Here is a 26792-nt window from a genome sequence, read left to right on the forward strand (position 1 = left end):
AACCCGAGATTGTACTTAATTACAGGATTAGCAAAATAACACCGTTTCGATACTGCGGATCGTTTACATCTGTTCGTTTTAATTTTTTATACAACGCAGCGTAAAAGTTTAATTAGCTTACTCGTTTACTCGTTACAGAGCTGCGTAATACTTTCACCGCATCATACGCAACTGTACAAATTAACGTTTACGCTAAGAACATGTGTGCAATATGCATCTGTACCATATGTACACGTACATGGACCGCGACACGGGTGTAAGATGTATGAGAATCGTGGCCCCGTAACGGGTCACTTGACCGCGGCAGTCTGTCCGTACAAGTAATTACCCGAAATTCGATCGAATCGTATATTTCTATGCGGTGATAGCAGCTCGTCATTGCAGCTGCTGCTCGAGAGCTCGACTCTTCAATTTAATCCGATTGAAACGAAATTGAATTACTTGGTTATTCGATCAGAGCGGCTCTCGGACTTTTACACACGAGTGATAAGCGATGGTGCACGAATGGACGCGCGCGTGTGTTGTACGTTACTTGCGTATTGCCGGATGGTTATTTTCCCTGACAATACGGCATTGATGACGCGGCGCGGTGCGCGGGCGAAGGGTGGATGTTACACCCACGTTGCGAGGATCGGGAGAAGAAAGAGAATCGGGTGTCGGTGTGGGTGACAATTAGACGTTCAATTCGCTCTTCACTCGGTTCACGATTATAAACGCTGCAATTTCCAAAATTACACCATTTAAACTACACTCGGTATAATGTACCGCATATACCCGCGTATACCGAGTTACGGCTCAACGGTGTAGGTCGGTCAAGATATGACCGAATTACGAAATGTTCGGGGCTTTCGACCCTCAGGAATTTAAATCTGAAGTCATTTTTGAGCCGCATAACCGGCGTTTCGAGAAAACGACAAAATTTGACGTTTTTTGTGTTTTCCTCAAAAATTGCTATCTGTAGATGAAAAATGACTTGACCACCGTGTAGAGCGGTAAATCCTGCATCGAATCGTGTCCTCGTGTGTCGGGAACGGAGTCGGAATACAAAATTGAGGAAAAAAAAAAAAAAATTTATTAAAATTCCCCAGATGCCGTCGGTAAGTAGAATTTCTTTTTTCATAATTTGTTAATCTGATTCCGTTTCCGACATGTGAGGAGATAATTCGATGTAGAATTTTCCGCTCTACACGATGCGATGTACCGAAAATGCAAAATAAAATCAAATTTTTGCTGTTTTCTCGAAACGCCCGCCGTGCAGCTCAAAAATGACTTCAGCTTTGAGTTCCTGAGGGTCAAAAACCCGTAGAAGCACAAAAATTCAGCCATATCCCGAAAATTTTTAATTCAGACCTATTTTGGCTGGACTAATAACTACACGAATTTCACCTATCGTTTCGTACAATTCCGAACGTTTTGTTTCGCATTTCAATGACAAGCGCACAAGTTGAAAGTAGTAGTAATTATGCCGACGTTCTTGTCTCACGATAAATGACGTGCGTTAGGCACAGACTGACCAAGTACGTATCCAAATTAACACTGGGAGATTCATTCTTTTCAATACGGAATAATGACATTATTGCGTCGACTCTCGCTCTCATCGAGTTGTGTGTACGTAGAACCCTGTGCGTGACTGTGATAAACATTATATATCGCGAACACAGGCTCGTCGCGTGATATTAGCTCGACACTAGCTGGACGGCTGGCTCCTCGTACAGCGAATGTCGAGCATATCTGGTACCCAGATCGAAGGTTCGTTAAAGGACGCCGGAAGGGATGGACCTAGGCTTACTTTACACCCTCCCCCTCCCCCTCCCCCTCCCCCTGCCCCTGTCCATCCACCGTTTATATTATCCACCACCACGGCGTTATCGCCGTTGTCAGCTTCGTTGTTTTCGACGAACACGCCCTGATATTCGATGACGGAATAACGTTGCCCTAATTCACCCCTGCGGTGGCCTTCGGGTACGGTACAAACTCACCTCACAATTAGGCATACATGTATGGAAGTGTGACATTGGCGAGGAATGTAGTTATATATATTCCGATATCCTCCTTCTTCGCAACTGTTTTCAACCCTGCAACGCCGCACGATCGTCCCTTGGTTCCTTGGCCAAGTTGCAATACCTCGGAGGAAACGGGCTTTGTCGCATGCTTGGCGGCGGCGTAAGCCGGTCGTTACGTAACTTGCGAGCATGTTCCTTGTCACGGTTTATATACCTTCCCGGGGCTGACCTAGGTAATTTTCTTAGCTGCCGTGGCCTGGGTGAATATAAGCTGCGGAAGCATTTAGACGCCCGGCGAGGAGAATCGCATCCCTGCTCGGAGGTGAGGAAAACCGTTGTATGAATTCCGCAGCGGTATCGAGAGCGGCTGGGCTGCACGGATCTGTAGCGTGTATTTTAGTGAAAATTAGAAAATTGTGATTTATCGTTAGAAGTGGCGGGATGGGTTTCGTAATTTAGCACGAAACTTGTGGGAGGAAGGGAAGTTGGCTGCACGATTTTTACATCCGCATCTTGAATACCTTATCATGTAAAGTTTTTTTTTTTTTTTTTTTCACCGCAGGTTGCGCCGTATTCCGGTTGTCGGATCGCCTCCCAGTTCCGACCCTCTGCGTAATAATGAAATCTCTATTTATGCAATGCATATACGCGATTGCGGCAGCCAGTCGGTCGGCTTTCTGATCAATTGTAAAATCCAATTACATCAGGTACCCATTCTCCCTGCGGCCGTTGCGACCCCTCGTCCGTCGGGTGTTATGACGTAACACGTGAATATGACGTGGTAGGTGGATATATGTATATATATTAAAGTAAATATAAGGAATGTGGTGTAGTGAAGATGAACCGATTAACCAGGAAACGTGCGCCATCTTTTCTCTACCATGCCTATTTATACGCGCAAAAAGTTTTGTTTCGTTTTTCTTTTATTTTTTTAATTTTTATAAAAAAAATTTCTCTTCCGACGACTCAATGTCCCAGAGTATGCTTCAATCTAATTATTTACAGACGCTCATCGCGGTGGTCGTCGTTTCCCGGCGAATAAAACAGCCCGTGTCTTTCGTCGTATATATATAATATACGCGGCGTTTTGAAAACGCGCTCCCGCGAAAGTAATCGGAATAAATGTCTGGCAAAGCCGCGGGCAGGTAGGCCGGTATAACGTATAATGTGTATCTTGACACGCAAACTGGCTCGATTCGAATTACGCGAGCATGAAGGCTCTCGCAGTGTCTGCCGGCACGCGATTTACTGAATTATATTTACAACAGGTTGTAACGTTCGCCTGACTCTATGGGATTTCCTTATATACCTGTCTGCTACTTGAACAGTATTTTCAGAAACTGTAAACTTTGACACACTTGCGAAAATAATTGATTGAATGATCAGTGACACTTTCGTAAATCGAAATTTCTCACGATTCATCTTTTGTCATTTTATTGCCCCTGCAGCAGTTTTTTCCCATAAAAACAGAGAAGGAAGTAAAAAGAATAAAAAAAATATGACAACTAGTTTTAGGTATCCGCGGACCTAATTGTATTATACGTGTTTGAGTCGTACGAACCACGTTTGAGAATAATATGGTAATGTTGACATTTTTCGAATCTCTCAATACATATATGTATCGATGACGCACGCAATTAAACTAATGTTAATGCATTCGACACACGAGGATTACGCATATAGAATGTTCATCTAGCGGAATGTGTTGGCGAGAATTTGGCAGAAATTCAACGCTCTGTTTGTCACAAAACACACGTTGATGAAACATTTTTCAAATTACTTGTGGATTTTCGAATATCAGAATAAAATGATGAATCTGGAACTTGTGATTCGTCACATGGATACGAATGGGTTGTTTCGTCAATTGCATCACGTCCTCGGTAACTTGTGACGTGCTTTACGAATTTCATGTACGCATATCCTACGACAAAGTAAGAATATGTACTGCAAGTAAATTGAGATAAAATGTCTTTCCTTATCTACGATTAGTCCGTTCTCTTGCTGTCTTTAGTCCGTCCTCGATTTCTTACAAATATCGAAACGATCAGGAAATCGTTGCATCGTCACTTTAAAGAAGTCCAGTTTTTCGACCGCTGAAACTGGTTCTTTCTCACGTATTATAGATGCCGAATGGCGACGACGACGCTGGGATGACGAAGCGGCGTGGATTCGCTTATCGGTCGAGACTCCGCCACCCTCGTACCTCGCCTTTTCCCATCTGTGAAACACAAACATTTGAACCCTGTCAGACCCCAGGCTGTGCAGAGTGTGCACCCAACCCCGTGTCGAAAACCCTCCTCGTTATACACATTTTTCGCACGAACAAACCCCGCGCGAATAAACCCAACTCTGATTGATTAAACAGCGAAAAGAAAATCGCCATGCCTCATTGGCGGCTCGCTCGCTCAACGCTCTCAACATTTATCGTCCCCTACTTTTTCGGCGTTGGATTGATTATTATTTTGTGGAAAAGGGGTTAATTTCGCATCAGTGAAACGCCTGGATTTTAACTTCGGGGATTGGTAGGGCGTGCCCAACTTTGATCTTGTACACATATATGTACACGGATAGACATTTGTTTGAAAGATTTATTAAAATGACGACCAGATTATATTATTTTTTCTCACCGTCCAGGGACACATCTCCGTTTTATCAGAAATTCTTATGTTGCGTAGTAATTCACAAAGTTGACAATTTTCGTAGGAATCTAACTTGGAAAGTTTTCACTATTTTCCAAAGACGACGATGAAACGTATAATATGACAAATAGAGTAGCGGTGACTCCAAGTCTCACTCAACTATAAGAAAATCGTAATAGCATCGTCGAGCAATCTCCCATCTTGTCTTTGAATATGTTGCGTTATTTTTGCAGGCTTTACCGTCAGTGACTAGGGCGAATTGTACAGCATAAATTCCAAAAGGTCTTGGGGCGAAATTGAAATTTCATAAAAAAAAAACAATGCTCAGCGTGGAATTTAAACTGCGATGCTGGGCGAGTATCGAGTAGGCGAGTAATTTGCTATTCTCGGGGGGAATCTTTGTAATACAAGTTCTAGACTTGTGTTATATTTTGACGCAGTCAGTCCAAGATACGTATCACATCCACTCTACGTTCCTGTTCGGTACGGGAATTTAACCCGATATTTTGAGGGAAGAAGTATTAATTCGCTGGTTCATTACTCCTATTTCGTTACCGTTACTTAACGATATGGATAACTTCTTCCACTACTTTCATTTTTACTATTTGCGGATTACAGTTATTGACGTTCGTTTATTACTCGTTGCTCTGGTCAACTAGTAAGACGTAGTGTTCAAATATTAGCTCTTCCTTTTACCATAGACAATAATATATTGCGAAAAATGCCGATATGTCTTTAAAATGCCAATAATTATATAACTTTTTGAACTAATTTGTCTCTTTTGTTTTGTTTCTTTTTTGAGAAAATTATCTCCATAAGGATGAACGAAAAACATGCTTTCTTCATTAACAGTCAATTACTGTATCTGCAAGTAACGCTTATCAGCAGACACGTTAATGTGCGAAGAAATTAAGTATTTGTGGGAAAAGGAATGAAGATATTGATTGAAGTTGATTCCTTTCCATTTACCACGAATTTTAATCTTGTTTTAATTTTTTCATTCATATTTATAACCTACTTTGTCACTTTTCTCTCTGAAGAAAGTTGATAAAACATCAGAGTATTATTATTTAATTTCATTTCGCAGCTGTTGTTCAACCCCCCTTATAATTTTGCTGCATAAATGAATTTACCGTCGAAATTTATTTCACCGTTCAGTTTTATTTATCGCTCTTGCACGATACTTTTTCACCATTGCTACCAAGTGACCCCCATCTCCTTATCGGACTGCAAGGGGAAAATGATTAATTCGCTTCGGGATCGAGTGACACGATACGAATTCCGTTTCGTCGTTAGGGTTATTGTATTTCGTTTTTAATATTTCTCTGGCTTTGAAGGGGTGATTCGAGTGGCGGTTGGATGATCATTAGTCCGTTTATATATTCATTAATTCAATCGCGAAACATGAAATTCAATGAAATTTTAGGGTCCGCCCGGACTGTTCCACACTTACATACGGTGCGTGAATCGAGGATTGGGTTGATGAGGAGGTCCCGAGCGTACAATCTGGTTAAAGAGTTCAACACTAATAGAAGATCAATATCTACCTGCGAACCGAATGATTTAATCAAGGTTAAAAAATCGAAGCTGAATTTGACTCATCTATATTTTCCTAAATGTTGTAGCGAAATAATTTTCTCACTGCATATTTGTCAAGTTATCGATGTCGATATCCGAGCTGTGTAACGCACTCTGTAATCCTTTTTATTCCTTCGATAAATAACACGTCGAAAGCTCAAGCTCGTCGGTGGACACCGGGCCTTTCCCTCGTAATCCTTATAAACTCGCTCAAATACACAAATCGCAACTATGGATCCGCCTTGCGGATTTCTGCCGCAGCCGAGCGGAGAGGGTGCCAAAGGGATGCTGCGGGGTTACCGGAGGGGGGCTCCGACTAACCGTCGTGGCACCCTGCCAGCATCCCTTTCGGCGTGTCGCATAGAGACTCGGTGCGCAAAGCGGGTTAATCGTTATACGTTGTTTCGCCATATCTCTTTGCGCTCTGGGTATACGCGGAGGAAGAATGAAAAATAAAATGACAAAGGATGAACGTGGGTATTTTTTATTTATTTTTTTTTTTCTATCGATTTCGCCATTTGCTAATTACGGATATGCAAAATGACAATTGAATGTACGACGCAGGAATTTCCTAACGAACAATCGGTTTAACGTTTTGCATGAATGAATGAATGAATGAATGTTCGTTACCGGAAAATTTTACAGTCGGTAGTTTAATGGATGTTACTGTATTTTAGATCCGTATCAACCAGTAGCGGATTCATAAGAAACCGTGTGCCGGTCTGGTACTAATATTAATTGCTTGTAATATAGAAATTAACAAGTTGCAAAACTAATGCATACTTGCGTTAAATATTGCATGTTTTCCGATGGCGTAGTTAGAGTTTGAGCAAAAACAAAATAACTAATGGTATTGTCAAAGAATTTCCTTTTCGATGATTCATATTAGTCAGAGCTTTCGCGAAAACGAAATTTCTCGCGCGCTTAGATTGCGAGATACAAGTTCGACTTTAGATTAGAGCAGGCGCGGCAATAAACTGTGAAAGATTCGGAACTCGCAGAAGTCCATGGACAAATCATATGCTGTAGGTACACATCTATCTCGGTTCGATAAAATATTTACCCGATACCGCCTCATTCATCCGAAATGTTTCGCTACAGACTTCTCTCTCTCTCTCTCTCTCTGTCTCTCTCTATTTCTCTCGGACCTGTTAAGTTTATTTTTTCAATCTTTCAGCGTTTCAACCTTTCGTACACCAACCAACGCTCGGTTGTGTCCTAATGTGTTATGACTCCTGCGTCTGTAAGATGAAATCAAGTAATCCGCGAATTCGTCAATCTCGTTGCTTGGAATTTCTTGATTCGTGTAACTCTGATGTAGACTTGGCAAAATATCGGCGGCAGGGATCAACGTGAGAATGAAAAGGATAGAGTAGAAAATCGCGAAATACATTCGAGTCGACCGAAGAGCTTCTTTTTGCTCATAGTCAAGTGGTACTTAAGTCAGAGGGAGACAAAGTTTTGCGCCTTTTTTACCCTCTGCAGTACGAAAGAGATCTCTCTTATTTTCCACCAACGACGTGCAGCTCCTTTGAAGTACTCTCGATCCTATCGTTCTCATACCCTTGTTCTCCAATGCCTTTGCAGCCCTCTCTTAACGGCGCATGCCTATACAGGCCGTCTCAGGTCGAATTTCTAAAATCAAATGCTGGGTCTTCCGAATTCATGATTTAAACCAACTTCGCGTGTTTAATATTACAATCATGTGTTTTTTCGTTCGTTTTGTAATCCATTGTGTAAAAAATGTCAATCCCAGCGATCCGGAATCATCTGGACTTTTAGAGTTTGGGTAAAAAAAAAAAAAACATCGAAATAATACAATGACAAGGGCAAAAACCTGTTTTCTTGTAAGACCCGTATATTTGCTGCAACTTGAAATTCTCTTCTTGCCAATGTTGAAAAATGTTATATATATATAATATTTTCCAATTGTCAATTTGCCGATATTTTTGGAAAGCCATTTTTGGCATTTAGTTGAAACGCGGCGTGGCGCGCAAATTATCAACATCGTTTAACCTGGTGCTTAGCGAGAATAAATCGATTCAATTTTTCTATCGTTTGGTAATTTACCGCGTAAAGGCAGCACTTGACAGCGCTAGCGAAGCACGCTTTCGTTACCGGTAAAGTCGGAAATTTTGATAATTATTAGTCACGGATGGTAATAGTAGTGACGGTCGGTGAATACAAAGCCAACTTGGTTCCGCAAATAGCAATACGAATTCTTCGCTTCACGTTTCACCCAGTGTTCCGGTTTTGTCGTTGAACTTGTTGTTTTCTGTCCGTTTCGGAGAGCTTGGGGAGTAACATAGCGAATTAAAATGCGTTCACCGGCCTGACCGACTGCTGGTACGTTGTTACCGAGGGTTATACATTTCTCCGTCGATAGGACAGGGAGCATCTCGGTGAGTTACCGATCGAAAATAACAGCTGCACACGTCTGCGAGGCGGATTCGGATCAATGATCACCAGGCGGGGAACAGGGGTCTTCGCTTTCAGTCTTTACGCGTCAAGGGTATGATTGAAATTCAAGGGAATACTGCTGGTTGTTACGGCTATACCGGTTTTACTCCATCGTCCTCCTTCAATATCAGTATAATATTGAAACATATATTGTACAACAAAGCAACAACGTATAGAGAAGAAGCTTCCATGTTTTTTTCCATTTCTTTATCACTACATATTACAATCATATGTACATCTATGGATATGTATACTTACATCTATGTATGAAATTTTTGAAAAGAGCTTTCATCGCTCACTTTTCATCTACATTGAAAGAAACTCGTCTCCCTTCTCTATGTTTGTATCCCTTGAACGCAACACCAGAATCGGAATCGAGGAGCTTTCATCCCCGCGAGCGATGGTAAAATGTAGACGGTTCGAAAAACGTTGCAGGAAGGAAAAGCACGGTTTTCGTTATACATGTACAGAATCGCGTAGAGTTATTCCCACCATCTTGGAATAATATGTGTATACATAATATATTGTATACACATATATTTTATGGTCGTATAGGTATATACGCCACTTTTTCAACACCATGATTGAATAAACCATGGAGCTTTTAGGAGGGATGTTGTCTGCTTACCCTTCCGTACAGAGCTCTAAGTACTCGTGGTTGAGTTTCGGCCAGTAAATGGATTACTGCAGACGCGTATAACCTAAAAGCACTCTGAAAGCGTCACCATATTCTTTTCCGCATTTCTTTTCTATCGTGCCTCGTTTCACCTCATAATACTTCAATAAATGCTTCCCTCGTAATACAACATATATTATCTTACCTATTACGGGACTGTTGTAAAGCGTTTGGCTACTGTTTGGATACTGCGTGACTGAAATTTCATCATTTATATCAAACTCTGGTAATGTTTTTGTCCAGTTCGATTGATTATTGCCGTGATTAATATTTTTTATTTTCGATCGGAGCTTATTGTACTACCGAAATATCTTCACGAAATTGCCTGCAGTCTGTGGATTTAGACCGTGTGTGATTGTGAAATTGTGCAGCGATAAAACGTTGAATTTCCAATATGATATTTAGTACATTCTTAATTTCATGTATCAGACTCCAACTTCATATTGTGTAAATATGAAAGATTTTACGTAGCGACATCCTTGAATTAATTATTTTGTTTCACAAACTCCCCAGTGTATTCGTATTTTCACTTCTTTCTTCCGTGTTACATTTCGTTGCATACCTGTGCTAAGAAAGTTCTTGGCTGCGGTTCGTCTCGGAAATTCAAGACTTGGCGTAAACTCAAAATCCGATTTTTCGCGGCCGTTTGCACTTTACGTCGAACTTATTGTTAGAAAAGGGAACGCCTTATTAAAACTCCTAACTCCGCGTGTTAGATTTCTTCCACCATCTTCTCGATACATCTGCATCTACGGGTGTTTTATTGTGTCGTGACGCGCGTGTCCTCTTCGTACTCGCATTGTACATAAAACTCAGGCCTGGGTTTTTAACGCGTGTGTATATGTATATACAGTAGTAGTATAAGCTACGGTGTAACATTAGAGTGCGGTAATACACCTTAAACTAGATTATATCCTCTTGCCGTAATTACCTCGCGGCCGGCAACGCTGTGAAGTACGTAAGTACAGTTAACAATTATCTGCGAAACGAGTTTCCAGCTTTTGTTGTGTAGTTGTTTCGTTGTTATATCTGCTGCATACCTGCCTGCTTTGCTTTTGCTTGCCGGGCGAGCGACGGTTTATTACATAACTTACAATTAGACCGCGTTGACTAATTTGAAGTCTGCGGCAAGCAAAATGTTGAAAAGTTACACTCCAGCCGTTGCCCTCGCCCCTGCGTACGTTTCATTAATTCATTAAAAAAATAAAATTGAGGGTACCATAAAACGCACGTGAACGCAAATAACCCTCAAGCATTAGTTCACACCTTATATTTTTCCTTTTACCTTTCTCTGCATTAACCCTTTGTCGGTCAGACGTTTTTCCACTCAATATTTTTGCCTGAATCTTGTTACTCGTGGGGGTTTTTGGGATCGCCGATCATGAATCTGAACTCAGAATTTGATAATTTCTAAATCCAAGATGGTGGATCTAATATGGCGGATGTGGAATCGAACAAACTTAAAATTCGATGATTCTGACCGAAAATTAGATTTTTCCATATTTTAACACCCATACGATGTAACAAAGATCGTTTGTAGTTGTAAATGAACAGCGACAAGGCTAGGATATGGAAATCTTCGAGACGGGACGGATACGTGCACTGAGCATCCCACTGTGACTGAAAGGTTAACTAATGATAATATCCGGACCATGCACTTGATCGGAACCGGACGCCGGAACGAAGCGAGCGAGTTCTTTACCGCGGAATTATCGCGACTCGATGAAAAGTTGCCGTCCATTTAAAACTCCGACTTAGCAACTTTCGTATACTTTTAATGGAGCCATTTATCGCGAAAGATATTTCACGCTTTTGTTGGTAAGCCAGGTCACCTTTTCGATCCATGTATGCACATACATATATTTGGTATAATGCATGTAACGAATAAAAGGAGGCGCGGGCATATGGGTAAATTTTTAACGCAGCACGGATGTTGTTATTACATGCGCTTTGACGATTTGCCGCCGAGCTGCTTTGATTTGACGTTAGAGCCGCACGTGACGCGTTATTGGCCTTAAAAGTGCCGGCGGTTTAATTGCAGCGGACATACGGGAAACGAAATATTTGCCCCGATATTTTAAAAGGCATGGTGTTTCCTTATCGATATCTGGATTTATGTGCCCAGGTGTCATTTCCGGGTCTTAAATTTACCGTCAAATAAATCGTCCAGCGACCGATAGGCGTGAAATAGATACACATAAATAAGAACTGCGGTTCGCGTATGGTGGCGAGAAAAAAAAGTATCACACTCATCCGTACCAGGAATTATAATTAGGGTAATATTCGGGTGGAATTCGAAATTACCGTTTCAACGAAATATAACGAAAAGGAAAAGGGTGGAAAGTGAAATTTATTCAAAATTATTCGCAAAGAGAGGAGGACGCGTCGAATCGAATTCAATTTCGACCATCTCCGCAAATTTCGTTAAATTTGTTTTCCTTCCCACCTTCCGCCATATTCTCTGCCTGTAAGCTATACACGTCCACCTATATACAAACCTTATAACTCTGAAGTTTATCTGCCACGAGGTAAAAATAAGTTTTCACTCCTCTCGATCGTTTGCGAAAACAGAGTTATACCAACTTTAGCTGGGGCAGTGACTGATTTTTCAATCGCTGAGAGAAGATATTTCGCATAATTTGATAACTACGTTGTTACCATTTTATTCTTTTGCTAATTAAAACGTACCTGGAAGTAAAAAAATTAACGTAAATCAAACCCGATTGAAAATAAGCGAAATGGAAGAAGAAGAAAAAAAAACAAATCGATATCCTGTAACTCGGGCAACCAGTGTGTAAATTTACGGCTCTCCGGCACGCACCCAGGAAGCGATATTAGAGGTTTGAAAAAAGTAAAGCTCACGTTTTAGACGGTTTTTTTCTTCATCAAGGGAACAAGAGGTTCTTCAGTTAATGAGGAATGCAGCCGAGCGTTCAAGCTTTGCGCTTGTGTTTCTCTCTCGCTCTCTTGTTGGTCATATTACATTCAGTCAATTTTCCTTTTGTCTCGCAGCTCGTCTCGACGTAGTCTTCACGTTGAGTAAACCTGGAGAAATGATACTCTGCTGGTATTTCCCGTTTTTGAGAAACGGTTTGATTCATCTTGCATGCACAGTGGAAATACCGACACAACTTTTTCCTGTTACTTACGTCTCTCAATCAGGGTCGCGGTTTCGCGTGTCCAGACTTCGACCATTCTCATATATCTCTCTCAGATCTCGTTTAGCGAAATACTTGTACCAACTTACATATACAGTCTTGATATCGACGAAATTTTACGAAGTCGATCTTTAGGTTACACTTACATGTATGTCAACCGGTAAATAATCTATTTAATGAACGGTTTATACCAACTTCCGTATATATCGTGTATACAGAGCTTGCGACCAATTCGTACCAGCCGACAGAAATGAAAAAGAAAAATAAAAAAATTAAACAATGCAACGAAAGAGAAGAAAATCAAGATCTGTCGACGAATCGTTACAAATAAAAAACAACAATCAATGGCGAAAATTTCGAAGTATCAAATTATTTGGAACATCATTTACCGCGTAAAGTCAGAATAAAATAAAAATTATATAATCATACCGGTTATTTTAGCTTAATATTGCAGGGTGTATTACAGTCCAAACGTAGATTTGCAACCCGTCTGAATACCTCAATCTTACCGCTTACTTATCTTCTCGTAGTGGAAATTTTATTTCCGAGTTATACGCACCTCTCTGGAAATCGTCGTCTCTTAAGATATTCCAAATTTTGGATCGGAATTTTCGTACCGTTCGACGGCCGACCAAACACGGGCTTTACTACTGCGAACAAACATCGCTCTGGAATTCTTTCAAACCAGGCTAATCGTAAGATCGGAAATAAGGCCAGGAATATCGTTATTAATCATTGACTTTTTTCTCCTTCTATGTAATAAACATCTTTTCTTATTCAATTTACATTGCAATTTCTTCATCTCAATAATATCTCTTCACTGTACGTTGTACGTCCGTGAATCGTCGTGATTTCTGACTCGTTTTCCATTTCCATCCCCATTTTACCGAAACACCGTATATGATAATCCAACTCGTCGCACTAAAGCCGCGTTACCGTTAGTCGGAACGGCATGCGTCTCTTGAAACTGATCGGTTCCCGGCTCTCGACGAGGATGCGACGGAGATATTTAACCACTGCAGGCAGCAGGAGTGCCGATCCTGAGAGCAAATCCTTGTCACCGGTACCGGCTTCCTGCCTTTCGTCGTGCGACGATGTTGCAAACGCCTCGCTCGACTCCCGTATATACTACAAATTCAAATCATCAAATCGTTTCATTCGATCTTCTCCCGTTTTTCAGGTGAAGACGTCGTCGCCTTGCCTCGAATCCTCGACGATGCGACAACGGGGCTTGATATTTTCGCCGGTGAGTCAGACTTCCTTTTTCACCGCATTCGTCCGACGACGACGATGACGATGTTGATTGCTTGCGCCATGGCGCGAGGATGGCGAATGGTCCTTTGCCGGTTTAAGAGGGGTTATTCTGGTCTAGAAACTTGAACAATGTTGTTTCTTTTTCGTATATTACTATAGCTACATCTATTAAAAATATTTCGGTCTGAGACCGATGACAAATTTCCGAAAATTGAGAAAGCAACGAGCACTTGAGTGAAACAATGTACGACCGCTTGGTATTAGCCTCGATAGATTTATTGGCTTCAAGCCTAGAAAGATCGTCCTGTAAGGATGCGGTAAATGCGATAGAAGATCTCCTACATGCCCAGCAATCGCCGATAAACGATAAGAAAAATTCCCATTTTAGCTGATACAGAGGTAAGAGTGAAAACCGAGGACAAAACTTTAAACGCATCAACTTTGAATGCGTTTATCTCAAAACTAACTTTTTTTAACCCGGTTTACATAAAATCTCGACTTCTATCCAACAGATTGACTTGAAATTTGGTATGAATCTTCGGTATACATCCTTCTATGCTTGGCATACCACGCGCTTTGCGAAATTATTATAACTATTAAAAAAAATAAATAAATATTCATTCTGGTTTCAAACAGTCACCATTTTCTCCATTGTTGGTACGGGCTGTAACGACGTCTTTACCAATCAAGAAAGGTCGTTGTTTTTCTTTTCTGGATGAACGGGAGCAGTAGAATCGTGTCAATCAACTGAACCGGTTTTTTTTTCGTTATGCCCGTATTTCGACGCCTATAACTTGTTCAATTTCCATTTTGTTTTTCACAAAAGATCTGACAGCAAGTTCTTTAGACACGAATAAAAATTTTGTGAAAGAATCAATGATGAAAATATGGTTTTATTTTTGACATCAAGCCCGAAAAAATGTCCGAAATCCAGACCTCTAGACCAGAATGCCCCCGTAAAACCTGCGTGCTAAAAACCACACGAAGTTTCTAAAGAACAGGGGTCGACGAAAACCCCCCTTTATTTACTCATGCTCGCTTTTCATTCGCGTGGTCCCGCTTTATAGCCGGCTACGGGTCTCCGGTGCGTCGAGAAATCTCGGGATTCTCGTCTCAGGATCGAAAGCATGCTCAGCTCACTCCGGTTCAGAAGATCCCTGAGCTTTTGCGCTAGAGTGTCTCGAGCCTAACGTAATTTCCGTATAATATTTATGGGCGGGCAAGAGCGAGCGAGAGGAAAAGGATAGAAAGGGAAAGAAAAGCAAAGAAAATACGAGACAAGACACAATGGAAGGGAAACTTTTTCCCCGTTTTATAAAACCGTCATCCGTATCTCCTGCATCGCGCGGTACTCTCTCGTTGTATCCTGTATACTCGACAAAGTGGAAAGAAGTCGCGTTACGGACTTCTTCTTTGCAAGCCTCCTTTTTATGCCTCATGCGCGTTACGTACCATGAATTTTATACGGTTTGACGGGGGTGAACCACCCCCGCCTTACCATTTCTACCATTATTTACCTTTTCTCTTTCGGTTAATCCTGTCTTTCAGCTTTTTTCATTTTTTTCCATTTTATATGAAAAAGATCGGAAAGCAAAAAGGTGAATTTCATTTGACCCTTGTCTTTGTACAACCTTTGGCACCTATATTAATTAGAGTCTGACGGAGAAACGTTGAAAGCGGTTCAATTAAATGCGATCGTTGCTGTTTCTCGCGCTCTCTTATTTTTTAGATATTCAACGTCATCGCTGCCCCTGTATATATACACGAGTATATACAATTAAAATATCTCACGCAGCCCGCAAACAATATTCCTGATTTAATTGAGACTTTCGTCGCCTCTGGCAGATCTGTCGGTTTCAGGAATCGCAAGTCTCGCGTGAATAATATGCAGAAGGGATTCTTGCAGGTTTCAGTCAAAGTTATGGGTACGAGAGTAAAAGCAGTTGTCTGATTTCAGTCATAAAATATCCCACTAGCCTAGACTCCCGATCTTCTCTCTGCCCACAGCTATACGCCCTGAAATTACGCGAAACGATTCGCCCAGATTCGATATCAATTCGAAATCGTTATTATGCAAATGTCGAATAAAAGTTAAACTCGTATCACCGCCAGGCTCGAGTGCATTTGATACTAATTTTGAAACGTAGTGTGAAAAAAATGTGGGGCAAAAAAAAACTGTACTCAAACGTTGAATATTTTTTGGGTACATGAATTTTAACGCAAAGGCGCTGATTGAACACGGAAATATTATTTTTTTTTGCAAGGTTTATTAATGATAATAATAATTTTTACGGTGTTAGTTGTTGTAACATAATAGAATTCGAGCACTTGTAACGTTCGTATCTTTTCCCTGTACATACTTCGGGTTTCACGACAAACATGATCGGGGAAAAATATCTCCAGAATGCAGGCAGAGGCTCGCTGGAAGCTGTGAGCTGCGGCAGTAACGGGCAGCGATAACTGACCGTGGTCTCGTTTTCCTCGACAAATTGAATCGAGAAGATCGTTGAAAGTTGAATAGCGGAGCTCTGAACTATGTACGTATAGCACACAGATACTGTAAATCCGTGAGGGGAATAGTTATGGGGGTAGTCTCACGTCTCGATGACTTTTTTTAATAATTTTACTTTCATAGTAAAACTTATGTAATACTTACAAATTTTTACATATAAAAGAGGAAGTTATGTAGTAATATAGACATTTTTTTGTTAATTTTTTATCGTAAATCCGGCTGACATGATATCTCAACTTTCGTACATCTGAAAGAAAAAAAACCAAAGAGATTATCAAAAAGTATACTTGTCGCTATCGTCTGAAGCAGAATTGTGCAAATCCGATTAAAAGAAACGAAATGGCGGATATTTGAAATTTTCGATCTTTTTTTTTTGAACTTGAATTATTGAAACAACGGATTAAATATTCATTAATAAATTTGACAGTGCAGACGATAGCGACAAGTGTACTTTTTGATAATATCTTTGTTTTTTTTTATTTCAGATGCACGAAAGTTGACATACAGCGTCAGCCAAATTCAAATAGGGATAACTTCAGGTGGCCATACCAGCGAGATTTACCATGAAAATCGAACAAAGAAATTTTCCGCATTACTTTATAACTTCCTCTTTTATGTGTGAAAATTTTGACGTCATATTAAACAAATTTTACAACGAAAAGAAAAAATAAAAATAAAAAAACGTAACAAAAACAGTCATTGAGACGTGAGACTACCCCCTTGTGTAAATATTATACTCGGGGCAAAGAACACAAGTAAAAATATCTCCACAGCGTGTGACTCGTAACGTTACACAGAATACATTCAGGCTTATGGCAAAAAGTCGCCTGCAGTATGCAAAGCCACGAATAAGAAAATTGAATTTGTTATAATACCACACGCTGGAATCAGCCGAAGGGGTTCTTCTTCATTATACAAACACCATCGGTCCCACTCTATCGCGTATCTCATTGGCGGCCTGATACGTCAAGTCACAGGATTCCCGATTCCCTTTCCCTTATTTGTGACAATAGCGAAGAACAAACATCGCGACGAAGTAACAAATATCTAACGGGGTCTCCCGAATCAGCGCCGCCTATTGAGCCCCTGTCACTCGCACGCGGTTCTGCGATATGTTACGGAAATGGTAAATGGCGAATCTCACGCGAGGAGCCGCCGAGAAACAAGCCTCTCTTTTTTCACCCGTCAAGAACGGAACGAGTCGAGTCGACGGACGGTCGGGTTTTCCCGGATAATTGCGACCGACCCCGTCCCCTTTTCCCTCTACGCAATCTCTCTCCTCATCTTTTCTCTTGCCCACCCCCGCCCCCTTTTTTTTTTTCTTGACTTTACCCGCCGCGTGAGGCACGCGTGTTTTCGTCCACCATCACGATGAGGTGTACAGGGGAATTGAAATAACGGATCTATAATTAGTTTATTTAATTCACTTGCACTTCGTTTTTAAATATCGCGTTCTTCAGGCAGCTTAGCCACGCGTAATTGTTGCTTAAACGTCTGCGGGATATTGTATGCGCTATAAGCTGTACATAACGCATTTCACCGAGCTCCCGTTGCGAGGGATTAAACAAGGCGTTACGAGGCTGCGGTGTTATAGCTTGAACACACAGTCATTCGTTATTGCTTGTACACTGAATAATAGCGATGGCCGCTGGTAACCTCCGGTCGTCGCGTTGATGGATCGAATAACGAACGAGACGAAATGAAAGATGCATGTAACGTTGAAAGATTAATGTCTGAATAATAATCAGATTATTATATTTACGTAGGCGCAGACGGAGAGAAAGTGAGGAAGAGAGAGAACGCTATGAGCCACGGTAAATTTATTCATGCACGGTTGGATAGAGTACCTGCAGACAATGTATTCGATATAACGCCTGGAAGCTGCATGCTTATGTATTATGTACCTAATATACTACCTATTAGATGTAATGAATTTGCGATGAAATAATAGGAATTCATATGCACGGTTTAGTCGGGCGTGATGTTGCCTTTATTGAAAAGGTTTCACGCGGCAGTAGATGGGAAAATTATTGCGGGTAACGATCGCGAGATTTTGTACCACGCCTCGTTGTTGCAGTTGACAAAACGCGACGTTCGCTACACGCTTGCGGAATACTCTCTGATTCACTCGTGCAAGAGATTGATCAAATTTACCATATCAATTCAATATACGGATTCGACAGACCCATGTTAGTACCTCATTTGTAACGATCAAATTTCTTCCTTTCTTTCGATAATTTTCTTCAATTATACTCCGGTGAATTAGTTACAGTAAAGTTTCCGTTTTAAGGGGTGACACCACTGTAAAAACAAAAGAAAAGCGCTTTTTGACGAGCTTTTTTTTGAATGAAAGAAAAGAAGATAAGGTAATAATATTTAAGAAAGTTATCAAACGTGTATTTAAGTATAATACAAAAAATTATTATTAAAAAATATTTAAAAATAGCGGCACTGGAGTCATTCTCGCGAAGCATGCGGCACGCGGTGTATTTTTCAATTTAAATCCAGAAGAAAAAAAAACTGCTTAATCTACATGTCTATAGCTAGAGAAATGCGTAGAGGATTTTTAAAACATTGATATTCTGTGTAATTAGCGAGAATTCGAATGAAAATGTTTAATATTATCTTTTATCAAAAAAAAAAAAAAAAAAAAAAAAGGTGCATTTAATATGTTTTTACAGTGGTGTCACCCCTTAAGGGGTTGACATTGATGTATGAATGTATAATATAGAGTTACCATTTATTTTATTTTTTTGCGAATTTTCGCTTCGGTGGAAGGGAAAAAACATATTAGACCCCCCACCTTCCCAAAAAAGAAAGAAACAAAATTCGATTAAATTACTCGGCAACCCCTCCACCCCAAAGTAACGTTGAAAACTTTTTGCCCAGTTTTGCGAACGTATGTTTTAACAATCTCTCCGCCGCCGTATACATATGCGTACAGCGTTGGTATATGTACATACCTTCGTAACCACTGAATCATATCGAGGTACGTAGATAGATATATGTACATGTATGACATCGTGCGTTTGCCGCGAAGGGTTGGAGTAATTTAGCGTTAACGACTGTAATATATTTTTAAACTGGATACGACGGACACTTTTTAGTCATGGTTGGATATCTAGGTCTGCACGCTTGCGGAAAACTCGCGGAGACACAGACACAACCATCGGCCAGGCAATGTTACGCATCGTACGCACGTGGGGGGTGTAGGTCTCTTGGTGTACGTGTGTAAAACAACCCCGCCACTCTTTTTCGACGATGCAGAGGGCTGCTTTGCCGGCGTATTGCGGCGCTGATAACGGGCGAAAATCCGACGATGTCCCTCGCCAGCACTCGCGTATCTCGTTTTTCTTATTTCCTTTTACAATCTTCATAACCGTTTTTGCCCTAGTTGATGCATCTCTCTGGATACTTTACACAAGTCTGTGGTTTTTCTTCCAATCCTATTTTCGCGTATCATTACCATTTCTTTTTGTGTAATGTGGTATTAAACAAACGTATGTATGGTGTGTGTGTCGTACTTGCTTGTTGTTAGACGACAAGCTCGGAATAAGGAATAAAAGTATAATACCAATCATATCGAGCGCTCGTTGCGTGCTAGTAACCAGCCCAGGAAATCAGATTCTCGATAGGAAAAATCGATCCCTTTTAAATTACCATGTAAATGCTGCGTTTTTTTTTTTTTTTTTTTTTTTTTGCTTTCGTATTTTTTATTACTGGAATCTAGATATTGCGGGCGGAGTTTTATAATTATTCACAACGAGGCTGCCGCGATCTTTCGAGAACGAGAGAAATTGTGCGAGTGGCAAGGAAAAGAAGTAACCTGATCTTATCATTATACATATGTATATGTATATGCAATTTTCTGTATCACATTTTTCCGATTGCTACAGGAGATCCCGCGCTAGAATGAAAGGTGAATAAAGTAGAGCGAATGAAGGGGGGGAGAAGAACGAAAGAAAGTCGTAAAGTGACAATTGCAATGCGCGGCATACGCTTCGGTCTTGAATCGAGGATTGCCGACATAGCAACAATAAAATTTATACAGCTCGGTTGTAAATTCGGGCGTAAAAAATATGCAGATGTACGGATACGGATACGGATATTTTATTCACGACTACACGCTCCGCCATGACTGCTGTGTGTGTGCGTGTGTGTTGAAAATGAGCTTATTTCAGCTCTGGTGACGATTTGTTTGTCCCTTCGATTTCTTTGTCTCATTTTACTTTTTTGTTCCCGTTTTATCTCCTGGCTTTTCGCTCTCTGTTTTGTTTCCCATTCCTGAGACGTATCCCAGTTTTTTCGTATGCGAGTGAACGGAGTATTGTTCGGTAGTTCAGATTGGAACGTGCGGATCGACTGGTTTTTATTTCTCGAGAATGAAACTAGCAAAAGTGAGGAAAATCGTGTTCTCCGTAAAAGAGAGTCTGAAAATATGACAGTCATTTAATCAGCACCGGCAGCTCCTTAATTTCAACGTCCTTTCTTCGCTTCGTCTCTTGCGACATACCGTGCGAAAATCTTTATTTCATCTTCCGACTGAAATTGAAATTGAAATCCTTACGCGGCAGTCGGGGAATTACGTCAGGAAATAGTATCTTGCGCGAAGCGTTTAGCCAGTGAGTTTGAGGAAAATCATCAGCCTGTTGTCAAAGAGAACCGTAAAAAATGAAGAAGAAGAGAAAAATGATATGGAAATATTGAGAAAACAGAGGAGTGAACTCCTCATTCGATGCTGATGTTGCTCAAGGGCGGTGGACGCAAGGCAAGAGTAACAGTTATTGACCTTTTTTGGTTGAATCCGTTTGATCCTTGGTTCTAAAATTACCAGAAAATTAATTTGCCGTGTTTAACACTCTGGCAATTGGTCTCTAGTCATCGAGAAATTCACAATTTGCGCCGTCAATTTATAATTTTGGAAAATGAAAGGGTCAATAATTTATTCGGTCTAAACGTGACGGTAACTGGTACTCTTAGCTTACGTTTCTTTGTTTGCAGGCTGCGCTTCAACTTGTACGTTACAAGGTGAAGATATGTGGATGCTAGAGCACAGCAGCGAGCATAAAGTCAGGTATCATCGTGCTTTCGAACATCCTTAATACTGCGAGGCTGAGGTTGGTAACGTCAACGTATCGAAACGTTGAAACAAAAAATTACCATTTCGCACCTTTAGAATAACTAAAGAAGTTGAATGAACAAAATCTGAGTTTGTTGATGCTGCATTATAATGCGGAAGTTGCAAAATAACGAATTTCTCTAAAATTGCATCGTTACAACGACGTTACAATCTTACAAGACCGTTTCTTCGCCAGCGTAAATGGTAGACACCGGGTGTTCCCCGATTCTCGTGATTTCCTTCTACCTTTCTCACACACGAATTCTGCACGCTGCGAGTTATGCCTTAGACCAGCAATATGCACCTTGACCTCTCGTGTGTCGCTCGAGTAGCTCGCGATTATGCGAGACGTGGTGACGGTGAGGAGATATCGCGAGCTGTGGCAGCACGCATTATTACCTTTAAACTGGCAATCCAACCAAGTTTCCACAATCTATTTGGGTCATCGTCGCATAACTTCATGCTCTTACCTTATACCGCATAATCCACTTTTTCCGCCGATGTGAGAGTCGAGTAGACTGGCGCTCGTGGCGGATACTGAAAGCGAATGACGGTGTTCGGTAAAAGACATTTACATGTACTTTTTGCACAGCAGCTTCGTAATAATAGATACGAGCTTACAAATCACCAGTTTGGAAGTGCGTCCTGACCATTGAATGAGATAATCTACCCGTTGTGGTTTCTATTACTTGTCAATTGGATTTCCGACAGTGTAATTACTCCACTGTTTTGTTACCGTTCGTGCGAAACTCGACGTGTAGGTCAGCCGGACGAAGAACGGATTCGTTCTAGCCAAACTGCCGAAGCTAAACTACTAAACTACTGCATTATTGTTTGCACGGCGCTTTAATGCCGCACGTATGGATTATTCATGAAGCTCACTGGACCGCCTGCTGCCACCGCTGCACAGCTTCCACCTTCATTGTCGGTTGAGAGATGCGCACAGGTTTATGGAAAACCTGTTTAACTAAGAAATTAGCCCCCCTCCTATTTGCTACCGCACCAGACTTCCTGAATTTACCGAGATAAAAGAATGGCGGGACTTTAATGTACAATTATTTGGAAAAATGGCAGTTAGAAACGACATTAACGCAAAGCATTTCGTCAATAAAATTTGTAAGTCGATCATACCGAAATATGAGGTCTGATTTCTGTAGAACAAGTTGTACGTCTATTTAGGGAGTTTCGCGTCACTGCTGTGACTACGACGTCGTCGATTATCCGGATCGACAGATTTCGATCTGATCGATCTTGTATTCGAGGGAAGCATTATACGCAATACAGTGATCTTGGCTCCGTCGATGACAAACTCAACGATCCGCAAGGTATGTAGTCGAGGAATTTCCCTCTACCTGTAACGAAACTTGGTGGGAATGCTTCAAATTCCTCTTCTTCTTTTTCTTCTTTTTCATCTCCTCCCGACGGTTTTTTTTTTCTTAATATAATTACCGCGTGCGCGTAGCAAACGTTCGCTTAATCGGGTTACCTTTATTCCGGATAAATGTCGAATGAAATCCCCGACTTCCCTACCAATCCATCCTCCGGTCTTATACCACCTCGCGGGACTCTTAAATGATCGTTTTATCGAGTTTTTTCGACAGGTACCCTGATCAAAGTTGGGTTTTATCCAGGCTGTTAAACGCTGTTTGCATACTCTCTTCCCTCATCGTCTCCTACTCAGTCTTGGGGAAAGCTTTTCACAAGATTTTCCATCGCACCTCCCATTTATTAGTACACAGTTTCGACTTGAAATTCACGATCCAATCGTACGTTCTTACCGTAGCTTATATTTTCCTCTTCATTATTTCTATCGCTTCGTAATATTGCGCGTCTTATTTAAACATAGTATACGCTGTTACACTCCAACCGTATATTGGCAAAATAAAGAATGTAATACATCGACTGAAACTCCGAAGGGAATTTCTGCGACTCGTTCAATTTTTACCATTGCAGATGAAAAGTTTGAGTAATACGTCTAGGTACTGGGCATCGACTGTACGGTGTATGTGAAAACTTGTACGACGAGTAGGAGTCCGAGTACGGTCAGGGACGTCGATGTCGCAGTTTTATTGGTAGTCCGTCAACGCGATGAATTTCTTGCCGCAGTTAGGAAACGTTGAAGACCAAATGTTTTTTTTAACACCCGCACAGCTGCTGTGGGCAGGTGAAATGGTTTACTCGAGGTCTCCGAATCGGCTCTCTCTCCTCTCTTCCCATAACGTATCTTTTTTTTCCAACGATCTCTGGTTAATTCAATTCGGATATCATCAAAGACGGTTTTATACACCGAGCAGAAGAAATCCTTAATCTCAACCATTCAGAGAATTTTTAAACTCGTCGTTGTTAAAGTCGCTGGCCGTGCAATTATAACAATCATAGTCACGAGTCTTGAAGAGCTTCGTGTTCCTGACAGCGGTGCCTTTAAATTTACCGAGCTTTTGTAAGCATAGCGACAAAAACAATCCGAGAACGAGCAAAGGCACTTGGCACAGAGACTGAAACTTGGTGATAAAATTTATATCAATGCTGAAGTATATGTAAATCTCATCGTCGGGAGAACGGTCTGGGAATTGGGAGGAATGGGTGGAATGGGAATTTGCAGATATGTGCCCGCACTGAGTTGGTGGAGGCTGTACCTACGTATGTACCTCACCCACCTACCTTCGTACGTCTCCTACGCCGGCACACTGGTTCCAAAATCATTTGCATTTTAATTGAATAACACCGCTCGCCGCCCGCCCGCCGTACCTTATCACGTATACTTGTAATCGAATCGTCATTCGGCGTATCCTTAATTAACTTACTTATTAGCTTACCGACATTTCCGAGCTACCGCGGTTCTTTGCCAAAACATACAATGGAAACTGTAATAACCTGATTTGGCATTGTGTGCAGGAAATCATCGATGGTTCCAAGTTTGCATTCCGCGCGAACCGAGAGGTGAGAATGACGCACCCTGCGAAACACATGGGGGCATTGTTGGAGCATTTAATTTGTAACTGGCCGATAGTTTACCTCAGAATACATGTACGGGTTCGTAAAGGACCCCGACCAAATTTTAAACCGCGCTCCTCAGTTAAAAATTAATATTATCGGTTGGGAACCGTGACCGTAATTCAATTTCACCATCTCGCGGTGTGGTTTAGCCGGCGGTAGAATCGGTTGCTTGTTAGCTGTTGCGCAGAGTAATAGAAGAAAAAAAAACCAATCTCAAGATGCCGCTGATTTTTCGTGCCAGTAAGTGATTTTTTTTTTTTTCAACCATACGGAAGCAATGTTCTACCTGAACTCGTACGCTTTGTGAAAAATGTACGCTACTCTGCATTTTTTTTTTTTATGCGAACTCGGCGGCTTTGTAGAAAATGTATGTCATTTTTTCACGCATAAAATGGCCCAAAGATACGACTTAACCTTCTGCGACGAACACCGAACGGTGCATCGTTGCCTTTACGCTACTGCAGTCGAATGAGTTACACGGTTCCTTCCTCAAATTATCATCACTGATTGTATACTATTTTTTTTTAAATAAAAGAGCTTGAAAATGTACGAAAACATATTGAAAACACTTTTTTTACGTTACTTTATTACGTTTTTATTGACTTTTTTCGTACTTGCATATCCCGAAATAAATATACTTTTTCAACGGGACGTGGGAATAGCAAATTTTCTCTGTAAGTCTCATGTAGCCTCTAAAAATTCGCGTTTGAAATTGGGAAATCGATTCGCTAAAAAAAAAAAAAAAAAAACAGAAAATTACGTTTTTGCCTTTTTACAGTATTTCTTGACAGCTAATTGAGTTTTTCACCGACTAAACTTGAATAAAAAAATAAAATAAAATGTCTTATTCGCTCTTCGCTACCTCATTAAGAAAGCGAAAACGTTTATGTAGGTACTTAGAAGTCCCATTATTTCCTTTTAGAACGATTTTACGACCGAGAAACACGCGGGGCCTTATCGACCCCACTCACGAGTTATAAGGTAGAAAAAAAGATACGCGTGTTCTAGAATTAAATCAGCGCGGGGCGGGTGGCATTTAGCAATCAGATTCGGACGACGACGTACCCGATTTAAGCCGTCGACTTCCCGTGCAGGCTGATCGTCGCGGCGTCGTCGCGTTGGTCTGACGCAACAACCGCCTTCACTACTTACCGAGCTGCACTCGACTCTGCTGTTCTTCGAACACTTGGCGAATTCGGGCCTCCAAGCACCGCCGTCAGTGTGGTTGCGAATATTCACCACCTTTCTCATACCGATTCTCACGAATTCGTCGAATAAGGATCGTAGTATACTTTCGGCGCCGGTAACTTTCCCGGCACAGACACTTGAGTGGGTACGTAAGTTTCGCGATTCTGATACCTACATCACTTTCAACGAGCTGACGAAGACATTGATCAGGATTAATTGGGTAAACACTCACCGTCTCCTGCTGCTCTTGCGTTGTCCTCCCCCTCCCCCTCCTCACGCCACTGTACCTTGCGTCAAATTTCCGAAAATGGAACCCGGCGATGCGAAACACCGTCTATAAATCTATATTCTGACAGATTGATGCGTAAAAGTTGTAACGTAGATAAGCGATCCGATACAAAAATTGATTACCACAGGTTTTATGATGCTGGTCATCTTATGTAAAAATTTGCTCGTTCATTGGTTCCTTGTCGAACGTCGACTAGAGATAGGTATTTGCATTAGCGAAATTCTGTAACAGCGGTTCGTTTGGCTTCGTAAAAAAACAATTTCACCTACATTGCAGCTGACCGTGCTTGATACTGTAGGTGTCTTTTAAATGCCTTACTTACGTTAGCCGAGCTAGCGAGCAGTTTGACTTCTTGAAGCCTTTCTTTGGCATTCTTCTCAACGAGCATGCGTACAATTTGATTTCACCGCACTCTGCGCTGTACATTTAATCCTTTCTCCTCGTCCCTGTCGTTAACATCCTGACCCGGTTAGAAGCTGCACGATCAAACTTCTTCGTCGTATCTCTCAGTCGCACGGGGGTAAGGAGTAGCGGTTAGGTAGATTAATGCTAATCCACCCATGTTTACATGGCCGTGACGCTAATGCAACCTTCGGGAATTTACCTCCGGAGCGTTAACGTCTGAACAAGAATACAGCTGCAGCTGACGTAGGAGCCGAAACTCAACCTGAGGTATTCGTTAACGAATTTCGCTCTCGTACCGAGCGAAGTATATTCCTATTACCGTACTTTACTCGATCGCGGATGGATCGATTTTCCACAACATCGTGGTGCATGCAATTACCGGGATGCTGGGAGCTGGCTTTGTACAGTCGCGAATATTTGCGATACTTCGTGGAAACGCGAAGAACGCCTGTTTTGCTTCAATCGCATCGCCCGACAGACCGAGAACAAGTCTTTTGACCCATTTACACGTACG

At 41.3% G+C, this 26792-nt stretch overlaps 2 protein-coding genes across 4 annotated transcripts in view; both read left to right on the forward strand.

The window, feature by feature from the left end:
- Positions 1 to 26792, forward strand: part of LOC124297154 (neurocalcin homolog) — a 109156-nt gene that overhangs the window by 11606 nt on the left and 70758 nt on the right. The gene's annotated exons all lie outside the window — the stretch shown is intronic.
- The window catches only part of LOC124297156 (neuronal calcium sensor 2), a 97991-nt gene that overhangs the window by 11351 nt on the left and 59848 nt on the right, over positions 1 to 26792 (forward strand). For both annotated transcript variants that reach the window (XM_046747862.1, XM_046747863.1), the window contains exon 2: positions 13695 to 13760. The gene's annotated coding sequence lies outside the window, so the exon portion shown is untranslated. The remainder of the gene's footprint in view (positions 1 to 13694; positions 13761 to 26792) is intronic.

The sequence above is a fragment of the Neodiprion virginianus genome, chromosome 2 (genome assembly GCF_021901495.1).
Source record: "Neodiprion virginianus isolate iyNeoVirg1 chromosome 2, iyNeoVirg1.1, whole genome shotgun sequence".
NCBI lineage: Eukaryota > Metazoa > Arthropoda > Insecta > Hymenoptera > Diprionidae > Neodiprion > Neodiprion virginianus.